Source organism: Leopardus geoffroyi, chromosome B1 (genome assembly GCF_018350155.1).
Source record: "Leopardus geoffroyi isolate Oge1 chromosome B1, O.geoffroyi_Oge1_pat1.0, whole genome shotgun sequence".
Lineage (NCBI taxonomy): Eukaryota > Metazoa > Chordata > Mammalia > Carnivora > Felidae > Leopardus > Leopardus geoffroyi.
Window position 1 is genome coordinate 141,989,020 of NC_059327.1, and position 14,121 is coordinate 142,003,140.

Genomic DNA, 14,121 nt, shown 5'->3' on the forward strand with positions numbered 1-14,121 from the left:
AAGTTGGGTCTTTCATCACTGGCAGCAGAGAGAGTCCAAACTGATATACATTTCATTTACAGAAATTTCTTTGTGTAAACTATAAAATACAAATGCATTCATATTTTTAGCCATTTCTATTGGGATATAATTTGCAGAATGTGTTGAAATAAACATTGTTTGATATATATCTAGGACAAATGGAAGCAATTATGTACTTTGTAAAATATGAAACTGCGCAACATTACTTTGTTGCGCCAGAGCGTTATTACAATCAGAACTCCTACACATGCACATCACTGACCACCACTGGGACCACAAGTGAATCTGACCAATCTGAGGTCAGCAAAGCCCAGACTGTCACATGCAGAGAGTTGTTTATTTATGTAAGCAATCAGAATTCAGTAATTAAACTGAGTAGTAGATGATGTTTTCTTCATAAGCAATGTATATCAACTTACAAGTGAATCACCAGTGATTAGGGATTCATAATAAAATAATAAGGTTACACCAAAGGAAAGTTTGAGTGGAAAAAGGCCAGAACATTTGACTTGGGTCATGAAAAAATAACATACTGTTCTATTGACTTCATATATGACTTTTTGTTTTTAAGTCCAGATTGCTCAGAAGATACAACTGATGGAATAGAAGGGAAAGGAATATTTATTTCTAAATGTTAAGTCATCAGTCAGGAAGCTTTTTTAGCACAATCACAATTTAAACTGAGTTAGAGAATAAGAGAATCTATTGACTCACATAACCAGAAAGAGTAGAGAGCAAACTTCAGGGTCAGTTTGAGCCACAGGTTTGTAATATCTTCAGGGCCATTGCTTCCCATTTTCTGCAATTCCTTTGGCTGTGTCCCCCTTCTTGCAGTGTTTTTTAGTCAGGCTAGCTTTCCCATGGTAGCAAGGGGGCTATCAGCAGATCCTAGGACCAAAATTTTTCTTACTTACACTGGGGGAAAGAAGGGTTTCCTTTCTTTCCAACCATAAAATCAAATTCATATGCTTCACACTGCCTGGATTTTCACACCTCTGAAAAAAATTACTGTGGCCCGGGAAGTTATACACCACAGTAATTTCAGATCTGGGAAATGAGCCTGTGCTTGAGCCAATAACATATCCAGAGAAGACTAATGAGAACTCAACTCTAGAGATAGGGAAGAAGTTGATCCCACCTAGCCACATGGTTTCTACCCAAAGCAAGAGGGTGACATTTTCATTATGGAGGAAACCATGATTTTTTTATTATTACCATGTGCCAGAATGAACAGAGCCTTCTAGGCTGGGGTTAGCTGGGCAATTGCTTAGGGTACCAGTCTATACATAGGAAGTCTTCACTGGAAATGTACCTAGATGAAGAAAGTTGTTCAGGTCCATCCTACGTGAAAGTCATTGTATCCCTTAGCCTTGCATAATTCCATTCTCACCTCCTCATCAGAAAACGTGGAAACCAGGGCGAGATGAATTCTCACAGCACATGTATCTACCACCACTGTTGCCTATTTTTACTTTATATTTTCTCAAGGTTATCTCTAATATATCATAACATGCTTTCCCCAAAATTAACGGCCTGGTGTTTTAGAGTGCCTGGCCTTATTTTAACACATCAAACTTCTTCTATTCCAAAGACACTGATTTTCATGGCTTTTTTTTTTTTTTTTTTTTTTGCACTATCATTTGTACCACGTTCAAATGAATGCTTAGATGGCATTACTATTGGATGCTAAAAACATTTTAGGTCATAATAGCAGTAAATGTTAAAATAAAGACAGAATATTTATAGTTAGTTACAAAGTTCTGTACCAGATTCTTTTGATGTCTTAGGTCATATCCCCTAAGCTCACTTCTCAATGCCAGGAACAATTGACTCCCTCCCCTCATACACCACCACCAGTCTTTCTATTTTCTATCTCAGGGCCTTCTTTGAAATCTGAAGCCACAGGTACCTACTTGGTCCACTGGCAAGCAAAACCAGGAAATATAGTAGATGCTCAATAAATTTTTGCTGAATAAGTGAATGTAGGAGTATAATAGATTGTCATTAAACTGCCTTGTCAGTAGACAAACTGCAGTGTTCTTGCTATGCTGTGAGGGGCATACATGTTTGCCCAGTAGAATTTTCTGAAATGATGGAAAAGTTCTACATCAGTGCTGTCTTATAAATCACCAATACCCACATGTGGCTGGCTACTGAGCACTTAAAAAGTGGCTAGTATTGAGTAAAATCCTGAATTTTAAATTACATTTAATTTTCATTAATTTGCATGTAAATTTAAATAGTCACATGTGTCTCATAGCTACCATGTTGAACAGCACAAGATCAAAAATGCCAAGTACTACCCCAAAAAGCCCTCTTATTCCTTGCCACACACATATGGAGAAGTATTTATGTAGTAACAGTTTGTGGATACACAAAATCATTACTTGCTGGGAAACCATATGGCTTGGGTGATACCCAGGCCAACCATTGTATAAGGCATTTATTTTACTTAACTCAAAGTCAAGACCTAGCAAAAACAGATAGGTGAAACCAAGAACCCTGTTTGGTTACCTTGGTTTTGTGTTTTTGATGAGCTTTGAACACAGACTTTCAGCATTGGATTGGCTTAGACAGGTAGAGGAGAGGATGATTTAGAAATGCATATGACATTTAAAATCCAGTCCTTTCAGATTCATTTACATTTAAATAAGAAAAAGGGTGCTGTTTAAAACAACCATTCACATCTATGAAAACATCTTTGAGCCTTTTGTTATTTGAAAAACTCCTTTTTCCCAAGAAGAAAAAGGAACATATGTTTTGTGTAGGTGTCCGTGTTCAAGTTGCAAAGGCTGAACCTCTGGTATGAAAAAAGTTTCTAAACTTGGCAAGCCCTGTTTCCCATCACTAATAATAAAAAATGCTTTGTGTGCACACACCTTGCTCTGTGTGGCTCAGCAGATAGGTCACAGGCAGGCATCAGATGCACAGGGTTTCTATTCTCAGCTCTCTCACTGACTCAGTCTTTGACCTCAGAAGTGTTGGGGTAGATTTAGACCAAGGGCGCCTGGGTGCAAAATGAGGATGTTCACTCTAAACTCTAATAGCAGCATTTTTGACTCTGCTTTGATGAAATAAGTCAGGTTACAGACACATACTATCTTGACCAGTTCCCTGGGCTTTCCAGGAACCACCTTCTGACATCACTATCTGAGAGATTTGCCTTTCCCTCTTTTCTTCTCTTTCGCATCTCCTTCTCTCCTCACCCTACTTTTCCACAATGATTACTTGCATATCCACTCAGCCAACCAGTCAATAGCAAGGAAAACTGTGATATAATTTCAGATCTTGGGGATACAAAATAATGAAATACAGGCAAGTAAGTCTCTAATACATAGTCTTATTACTTAAACCTCCCTGTTCAGAGTAGCTGAACACATTGGTGACACTCTTTGTTTGAACTAGAGGATTCCATCTCTGTACCAAGGCTATTACATCATGTCGAAGGCGTGATGACATTTTATGCCCCAGACCCAAATCCTCAGTTTCACTGCAGTCCCCACAGCTTCCCAGACCTGGTTTCCAACCTGCATATATTTATCAAGGTTTCTCCTTGTGACCCCCCTTCTGGGTTAAATTTGCTGTAAGCTCCAAGTTTCCAGGTTTAGTAGTGTGGTTCTTTGAGGGTTTGGAAGAGTGTGTCATACTTGTGAAATCTAAGAAACATGCAGGAAGAGGGCAATATGATACCTCAAGCTAATTTCCAAGGGCACACTTTTAAAAATTTAGACTTTATGACTATGGCTTTTACTTTGAGTGAACTGAGTTGCTCCTAGAGAGTTTGAGCAGAGGACTAATAAAGAGGACTGAACGTTTCAAGGCTCCCTCTGCTGTGTCTTGATCTCCAAATACTACCCAGCCCTGTATTTCCCATTTCTGTATTCTCCAGTCTGGCAGGAAATCTTATTCTTGCTCTGCTTGCTGGGCTTATTTCTTCTCCCTTACCACTTATAAGATCTGTCCCTCCATAGACAGTGGGCTGTTCTACCTCCTGATCCAAGCTTTGCCCGTCTTACCCACTCCACCACAGTCAGACCTGGCTCTCTCCCTTAACATCAACCAAGTGTTAACAGTTTATCATCTGGAAGCAATATTGAGGTCTGTGTATATTTGACTTGGATGGAGTGTTTGACTTTTTCTCAGAGATCCTCAGGTAAGAGTGGCCCTCTCCCACACCAGTACTGTGACCCTGCTTCTTACCTCTACAGTCTCTGCTTCCTAGAAGGTTCCCACACTTTCTGTACATGAATCACTGCCTTTTGGTTATTATTGAAAAATTAAACCTGAAAATCAGGAAAATACAGAGAGAATTAACTGGGAATATATATATATATATATATATAGTTAGTTAGTTTTACAAAATACAACTAGGTATATCTACATCTGAATTCTGCATTTTTCACTTCATATTTTATAATAAGCATTTTTCCATCTTTTTAAATAAATGATTTTTAGTGGCTTCACAGAATTCCATGGTGTGGTTGTATCATTATTTAATCAATCTCCTCCTTAACCACTTTGATTATTTCCAGGTTTTTGATATTATAAACATATTAAAATAAATGACCTACACATGAATACCCAAATGGATCACTGACAATTTCATTCTATTAAATTCCCAAAAAGGGAATTACTGAGTCAAAGGATAAAAGCATATTTAAGGCAGGCTGAGACTCCTTAAATGAAGACTCCAAATCCCAATGGGGGTGAAAAGCAATCCTTCAGGGTCCCCTGACCATTGGCCAGAAGTAAAGCTGAGGGGTATGATCTAGAATAGAACACCCCCCCCCCACCATAAGTGAAGTGTTTAATTATTTAAACTGATTTCTAAATAAGTCATGCCAGAACATGTTAATCAATGTTGATGAAGTAGCTTTAGCTATCAGGGACAGAAGAAGGGTACACACACCTGGCCTCATACCATTGTTAGCTTCAAGTTCTCTAAAATGACCAATGGGCTGGGGGCATGTGGGTGTGTCAGTTGGTTAAACATGTGACTTCAGCTCAGCTCATGATCTCATGGCTCTTGTGAGCTCGAGCCCCACATTGGGCTTGCTGCTGTCAGTGCATAGTCCACTTCAGATCCTCTGTACCCCTCTCTCTCTCTACCCCTCGCTCATTCTCTCTCCCCCTTTCTCAAAAATAAATCAGAAAATAAAATAAAATGAGCAATGGGCACCAGGCAAAAAATGTAATCATCTTCCATCTTTCTCTTTCAGCCCACAGAGGAAGACACCAATTGACCTTTGCTCTGATTCCTAATTAAATTCTAAATCTGAAGAACAGTGATTCAATAGAAATGAGAAATCTGTAAAGCATTAATACCATATAGATCCAGGAAGGGTGGGAATAGCAAATTGCTCAGGTACTTGCAACATCAGCAAAACAAGGAGAGTGGGCTTTTATGCAGACATATCACAGCTGAGAACTAGAGAGTGATTTTTTTCTTGAATTTTATACAACAATCATCTTCTGAGCAATTAATCTCCTGTCCCCATATATTGATACTCAAAATGGATACACCTGTGATGTAAATCAAAGTATCTCTTTTTCAGATAGAGTGATGCAGACAAACAGATTATTTCATTTGTCTCAAATCATCTATTTGGGCTAGATTCATTTCCTTCAACTTTTTCTTAAATGCCTCCTACAAGCCAAACATTGGTTTTGTTGGGAGATCTGCAACCTGATTAAGACAGGATTTCTGACCCTAAGAAAGGCAATGTCTAGTCATAGAAGCAAAAATTCTGATAATGTGCCCAAGCATACTTAGGGAACAATAAAAGCAGTAATATATTGAGAAGGAAGTAAGCTAAACAAAGCCTTGAAGTCAACTTTTGTGGGTAGGCAAAAATGCACATGCACCAGGAGTCTGATAACCGAAAAAAAATGTGGCATAAGGCACAAATTCATTCTCACTATCGAACACTAGAGATCAGATGCATTTACACCCAAATCAAAGCTTGTAAAGATGAATAGCTACTCTTTGTATCTTTTTCAATGTAATAATTACTCTTCATAAAAGCTCACAGTAAACATCAATCTCCATGTAATTAAAATCAGTGCCTTTGTTTGCATAATAGGATAATACTACGTCATTCAAGATGCTGGTCCAAGAAGGACAGATTGAAATGGGCAGGGCTGTTTCTAATTACAACTGCCTTAGGGAAATAATCAATGCTAGCTACTTCAGGGATAAACTAGAGTTTGTGGGTTATCTAGCTGCTTCCTTTTCCTCCTCCCTTTTCTCTTCCTCAAGATACTTGGGTCCTCCCCATTTACTAGATACTCCTTTCACCTGGACTTTTAGAGCGTCAGAGAGGTGAGGTCAAACCTCAGTGTTGATACTCCATAGCAGTTCTAATGAAAGGGTTTGATAGAAGATAATGCTAAAGTGTATAAAATAGTATAAAGAATGTTTGGAAATTTTCAGGGAATTTTCATTGCTTTTGATACTTTCAGGCCTTTTTACTTGAAGAATGGAAAATTAGCTATTGCTGTTGCTAGGTATGAATGAGTTTGAGTTTTCCAAATTTGAGGGATGTCTAATCACTATTCAAATGTGAGCTGCTTATCTTACATTTTTAGAAAGATCCAGGAAGTCCAGGGCCCATGCTTAGCTTCAGAAAATTGAATGAATATCACTGTCATGGAACATTTTCATGCAATAATGGTCTCCTTGCTGCTGGATAACTGCTGAAGCAAATCCACTGATGAGAAATAAATGAGGAAGCAAAGCAGTGTGTATTTCCAGAGCCACAAACACTGACCCCTTCAAGGCATTCAATCATTCTGACTTTGTTTCTATTATCAGGAAGCGAGTGATGAAGAATGAATCATGATAGGTCAATAAATCTTGGCGGGATCCACAGATGTTTTTGCATCATTCCCTTACTTGAGGGCTGCTGTCAAGAAGGCTGTCTTATAAAGCAGAACCACAGACAGAGCAGCATTCTTGCCAGTGAGAAGGCAATCTGTTCTGGCTGGATCATCTATTTTACGTTATTGATCAATTTTTATTCATCTTCATTTCTGATACTGTCTCTGGTCGAAGAAATGGCTCAGCAATTTGAGATCACATAGCCATCTGAATCAGCTACCACAATACAGGTATAAGAGTATCATCTATAAGCTGACACTTCTTATTGTGCTGGATCAAAGAGTTACTGTGTCATGCATTGATTGCTAAGACTTAATGCTCTATGACTCAAATGTCCATCTGTATCCCATGGAGCCATTCACTTCCTGCTAGCTGGAGGTCCATCCAAGACTAAATTCCTGCCTCAGCATTATCTTGTAAAATAAAATCTGGAATATGTGCTTCCAATTCCCATGTCATTCACTTTGCAATTTTTGTAAAAAGTAAGGGAATGCATTTCCTTTCCCCTACATTGTTGAACTTTGCCTTCATAATAGACTCACAGCATTGTCATGTAATTTCAATATCTCAAACGCAAAAAGAAAACACACTTGGGGCGCCTGGGTGGCTCAGTCGGTTGAGCATCCAACTTCGGCTCAGGTCATGATTTCACGGCTTGTGAGTTCGAGCCCCACATCAGGCTCTGTGCTGACAGCTCAGAGCCTGGAGTCTGCTTCGGATTCTGTGTCCCATTCTTGCTGTGCCCCTCCCTCACTCATGCTCTGTCTCTCTTTCTCTCAAGAATAAATGAAACATTTTTAAAATTTTTAAAAAAGAAAAAAAAAGAAAACACACTCCCCAAATCTTGGGAGTTGGGGACAAAAAGACTTCAAAAGAAGTAGTATAGCAAATTCTTATGTTTAGCTAACTCAGCAGCTGTTCCCATGTCCTTTCTTCCTTCTGCCTTGTACTACATAGCCAGTATTTACTTTTTTCAGCATCCCTTGAAGCTGGTATAGCCATGTGACACAGTGTTGGCCAATGAGATGCAAATTAAAGTATGAGCTTATAAGCATGCTTAATTATCTTGGAAGGAAGGAAGGAAGGAAGGAAGGAAGGAAGGAAGGAAGGAAGGAAAGTAGAAAGAAAAAAATCCTTTCCTTCAATCCTACATCTCTCTCTCGATTCTTCTTCCTCTCACCATCAATATTCTGGAAAGAGTACCCACCCAGTAGCAAACAATCTCCCTGAATGGACTTACCTAGCATTCATCTTCTCCTGTCTAATCTTTCACTTTGGGATCCATCCCATTCCTTACAGTCCTATGCTTGTGGAAAGTTGATCCTATTCCCAAAGGTTGGTTCATACTCCTTGCTAAAGTGATTAGGTTCAGATAAACAAGTTGAAATTTTCTGGCCATAGAGATTAGATCAGAAATGGGGAGATAACTTTTGGTTTTCTCTGTCTTATAAGAAACCTTCTAAATGGCCACCCACATACTTTCTCTTTCTGGATCTTGTGGTATTCTGAGTCATTGCTGCAGTCATTTTGTCACCAGGAAGGAAACTAGGCTTGAAATAATCTGACACTAAGAAGGCTGAATTGTAAAGTAAAAAAACAAAAACAAAAACACTTTTTAAATGACACTATTAAGATAACACCTGTTTTCCTCTGAATTTCACAGGTATGTGAGCCAATGAACAGCCTTATCATTTAAATTCAGTCTTCTGTTACTAGATACCAATTTTAAAAAAACCTCTCCATCAAAAGGTCTTGCACATTACCTCCTATATATGCTCTTTATCTGCCTCCGTCTCTTCTTTCCCAATTGTCATTGCTCATATTTAAGTCTTATCACTATTCTCCTTGATTTTGCAATATACTACTTCACAAGTTTGACTTTAATTTCTCTTCCATTTAATCTGTTGACTACACAGTCACCAAATACTCACTTTAAAATGCTCCAGACTCTCCATCCATTCCCACTGTATACAAGATGAAAATTAAATCCCCAGTCCTATTATACAAAGCTCTTCTGGATCTGGCTCCTCCTTGCCAGTCCAATCTCATCACTAACCATTTTCTATGCCCCATCCCTCCCAACACACATATATAAGGACACACTATTTCCTTGAAATTCTGAATTACATGTAGTTCTTAAACACACATATCTCTCTTCTGTTTCCATTACTGCTCATCTGCCATTCTCTCTGTTGGATTTCTAGAACTCTTCTCCACTGTTTGTCCAATGGGTAATGTTCATCCTAGCCCAATCTCTTCTATGAAGCTTATTCCAATTGCTCCATTCTACCCAACCATGATGATTTTCATACAAGATCCGTTCTTTGAAGGCAGGGACTATGTTTAATTCATCTTTATAACCCTGTCACTTAGCAGTAACTGGCATGATAGGTCCTCTATGTTTGAATGAATGAATACAAATTATATATGACAGAATCAGATACGAAGATTGAAATTTTACTTGGATTATTGGATCTTCTACATAACAAATAGACAAATAATTTAATAATAATAATATAATAATCATAAAATAATAATCAATAAGAAGTTGACTAAGCCCTTTAGGTGCCCCCTTCCATGATACTTAGTCCCTGGGAGATATTTTCATAACTGTAGTGGATATTGTTTTTGTCTTCCTAGAATACTTTCCTAATACCTCACCTTCTTCTAGGACTACTCACTGATTTTATTTAATTTTTTAAAATTATTTTTTTTTTTTGAAAGAGAGAGAGAGAGCACAAGCAGGGGAGGGGCAGAGAGAAGGAGAGATAGAATCTCAAGTAGGCTCCACACCATCAGTGCAGAACCTGATGTGGGGCTAGAACTCACGAGTAGTGAGATGATGACCTGAGCCGACTACGCCACTCAGGTGCCCTGACTACTCACCGATCTTGACCAGAGAGGTAGATACGTGATTCTGGACCAGCTCTTGTTTTCTTTTTCTTTTCTTAAATTGTGGCCCAGTGGTTTGTTTGTTTGTTGTTTGTTTGTTTGTTTGTTTGTATTCTCCCAAGGGTTTGACTCTTGAGAAAACACACCTAGGATCTACCTAAGTAATCTGATGGAAACATAATTGATAACCATATCTGTGAGTTCCTGAGGCTGAGAAATCTGGAGCTATCTTGTTTCTTGTCCTTTCTAAAGCTTCCTAAAGTTTGGTTGTTCAGTTCTTCCTTCTATTTTGTGGCATACCTCCTTCTAATAAATTCCCCTTATTTGTTACGTTAATCAGAAATGGGTCTGTTTATTGTAATCACAGAATTTTAACTCAGCATACTTCTTTGATGCATGTTAATTTATGGCTATTACACTATCACATAACATGAAAGGAATATGTATTGTTGTTGATTTATAAGGCAGGCTATTTCCCACAATGCCAGGAAATACCTAGCCCAGGGCTTGACACACAGCAGAGAAAGCAATATCTGCAGAATGAATATACTTCTAGAGAGGGGAGGAAGATAGTGGCAGAGTAGGATGATCCTAGGCTTGTCTTGTTTCACAAACACAATGAGATAACTACCAAATCATCTTAACTACCCCAGAAATCAATCTGAAGACTGACAGAACCAATTCCACAACTAAAGGGATAGAAGAGGCCACACTGAAGAAGAAGGTAGGAAGTGCAGAGACATGGTTTAGGGGAGAAACAGATTTACTGCAGAAAGGAGAGAGCTGTGGCCACAGAGAAGGATGAGACAGTGAGGATCACACAGGGGAATGCCCAAGGAAAACATTTCCCCAAAGTCATTGGCTTAGAAAATGAGAGAGGCTAAATTCTGTGAGTTCTTGCAACCAGCAGGCAGGGCTTAAAGCCTGGAGTTTTAAAGGTCAGTGTGCTTGGCTGGGATAGAGCCCAGAGGGCACTGTGCTTCTCCTGGAGAGAAGGCAGGCAAATAACCCACAGGCAGACAGCATGGAAACAGCAATCTGAAAAGCACTTGGGCCCAAAGTGGGAAGAATATTCGTTTTTCTTACAGCATGTTCCTCGGAGGCAGCATTCCAGGAGATACCTCTCCAAGAATAAGGGAGCTGTCTAGTGCCATTTTCCTCTTCTGCCCCTCAGCTAAACATACAACCACCTGAGGAAAGCATCCAAGCATGGACACTGGCTGCCTAACTTGCTTACGCCAAGCCCCACTCCTCTGTGCTCTGCTGGGACTGCCTTTCTAAGCCAAGATTGCCTCAATCCCAGTGTGGCAGGATCCTCTGCCAGAAGACCAGCACAAAACCCTGCTCACACCACATCTCCTGACCAGCGAGTTCTGCAGGGCTTCAGTTCTGGTGTAGTTGGTGTCAGGTCTCATTTCACAAGCAGATCAGAGCATATCTAGTTAAAACTCATCACATTCAGGCCAGCGACCAAACACTGACACAAAGAGAGCCTCTGCTGATGACTGGCCAGAAGGAAAGAGCAGCCACAACACAGCAGCAGAGTGCACACAGCACACTCCAGAGACACTACCAGTTGTGCTGGGCCCTGGACACTATATGACCTCTTCTTTATAAGGCCATTACTTTTAGGAGCAGGAGACATAAATAGCTTTTCTAACACAAAGAAGAGGGACAAAATGCCAAGATGGGGGAATTTATCCCAAATAAAAGAACAAGATAAGGTCACAGCCAGAGATTTAAAAAACAGATGTAAGTAACATGCCTGATGGAGGATTTAAAGCAACAATCATAAGGATACTCATTGGGCTTGAGAAAAAAATAGAAGCTATCAGGGACACCTTCACCACAGAGATAAAAGAGTTAAAAAAGAATCAATCAGAAATGAAGAATGCAACAAATGAGATTGGAAATAGGCTTGATGCAATGAACAGTAGGTAGGAAGAAGTAGGAGCAAATTAGTGACCTATAAGACAAAACAGTGGAAAATAAAGCTGAACAAAAGAGAGAAAGAACAATTATGGAAGCCGATAATAGACTTAGAGAACTCAGTGACTCCATCAAATGTAATAACATTTGTATTATAGGAGTCCCAGAAGAAGAAGAGAGAGAGAAGGAGGAAGATAATTTATTTCAAGAAAAAATAGGAGAAAACTTCCCTACTCAGGGGAAGGAAACAAATACTCAGATCCAGGAGACACATAGAGCTCCCATCAAAATCAACAAAAGCAGGCCAACACCAAGACAAATTGTAATTAAATTTGCAAAATATAGTGATAAGGAAAAAAATCTTAAAAGCAATAAGACAAAAGAAGCCCTTAACTTACAAGGGAAAACCCATAAGGCTAGCTGGAGATTTCTAAACAGAAACCTGGCCAGCCAGTGGCATGATATATTCAGAATGCTAAATGGGAAAAATTTGCAGCCAGGAATACTCTATCCAGCAAAGCTATCATTCAGAAAAGAAGGAGAGATGATGAGTTTCCCAGACAAACAAAAGCTAAATGAGTCGAGACCAATGAACTTGCAAGAAATATTAAAGGGGACTCTTTATGTGCAAAGGATAGACCAAAAGTGACAAAGACCAGAAAGGATCAAAGAAAATCTCCAGAAACAATGACAAAACAAGTGATAAAATGGCAATAAATACATATCTATCAATAATTACTTTGAATGTAAAAGGACTAAATGCTCCAATCAAAAGACACAGATTGTCAGAATATATACAGAAAAAAAAAAACAAAAACAAAAAACAAGACCCATCTATATGCTGCCTACAAAAGACTCATCTTAGATCTAAAGACACTTGCAGATTGAAAGTGCGGGGGCAGAGAAACATTTATCACACAAATGGACATTATAAGGTCAGAGTATGAGAGGCAAAGATGGCGGAACAGCATGGAAGTTTTTTTGCATTTTGCATCCATGCAATACAGCCAGATCAACACTAAACCATCCTTCACACCTAGAAAACTGATTTGAGGATTAACACAACAATCTGCACAACCTGAACCACAGAACTCAGTAGGTACATGGCACAGAGAGGTGAACTGGGGGAGAGAGAATCCACATAGAGGACAAGGAGCTTTTTTGCTTGCGGAGAGAGGTCAGAGATGGGGAGAGACTATGGTAAAAGCACTCTCCCCACCAAAACCAGTTGGAGACAAAGTGGAAAAGTGGAAACAGCCATAGGGACTGAACAAAAAAGGGACAAAGGACAAAGGAGAGAGTTTCAATTCCATTAAGACTCTATAAACTTAGAGGGAGCACAGAGTCTGAAACTCTGTAGCTCAATACCTAGCGGTACTCTGGTGGGAAGGGCGAATCCCCAGGAGCAGGGAGTGAAGTCCGTGGGTCCTCAGGCCACACAGGGAGAGACGGTTCCCATGCTGAGAGGATATGTGTAGAGGTTGTGTGGCTGCCCCATAGCCAAAGGTCCCAGCAGACCCCAGAGAACAACCACTGCTGCTAGAACAAGGATGTTAAGGGGGAAGCCAAATGTGTGTTGTGACTTACCATAATCCCTGAAACGCTGCTGATACACAATTGAATGAACTTTTTCTGGGGTGGGCAGGCACCCAGCTGCAGTCTCTGGGCATCGGCAGCAGCACGGTCCCATGAACGTTCCTGGGTGCAGCCAGCACCCGGCCATTGCTTGGTGAGACCCTCCCGCAGAGGGGCAGAACAGGTCAAAGCTGCAGTCTCTCAGAAGTGAGGGGTTGGGAAATACAGGTGCATCTGAGATAAAATTCAGGAGGAAGGTGCTGCCTGGCAACTTGACAACTTGGTCATGGACAGTGTAAAAGCGGGGAGTGGATGGAAGCTGGAGAAAAAGGACAGGTGAGCAATTGCTTGTCAGGAAGAACAGAGTTCTAAGACTAGAGACTCGGTAGCTGGGTGACGCCATTTTCACCTCTCCCACACATGTGCATACACACCTACAAGCAACACACAATCCACCCCAGTAAGCTAAAAAGTTCCATCTAGTGGAGAACGGAGCTGTTACACTAAGCCCCACCAAACTGGGCCAATGTCACTCTTCAGGAACACCACAAGTCTCTCTGCCTGCTTAGTTTACAGAGTATAAAGTACTTCAGAATTTGACTTCTAGGGGAAAATGATGTAATTTCAATCTTATTTCAGTCTGTTCACTGGTCCATCTATTCAATTTTGTTTTCTTTTTCGTTTCTTTTCTTTTTCTTGAATACAGAAAGAGAAAAAATTATTTTTATTTTCAATTTTTATTGAAAATATTATTAATTTTCTTCTACTACATTTTTTACTTTTTGGTAAATATTTCAAATTCTATATTACTTCCAACATTTCAT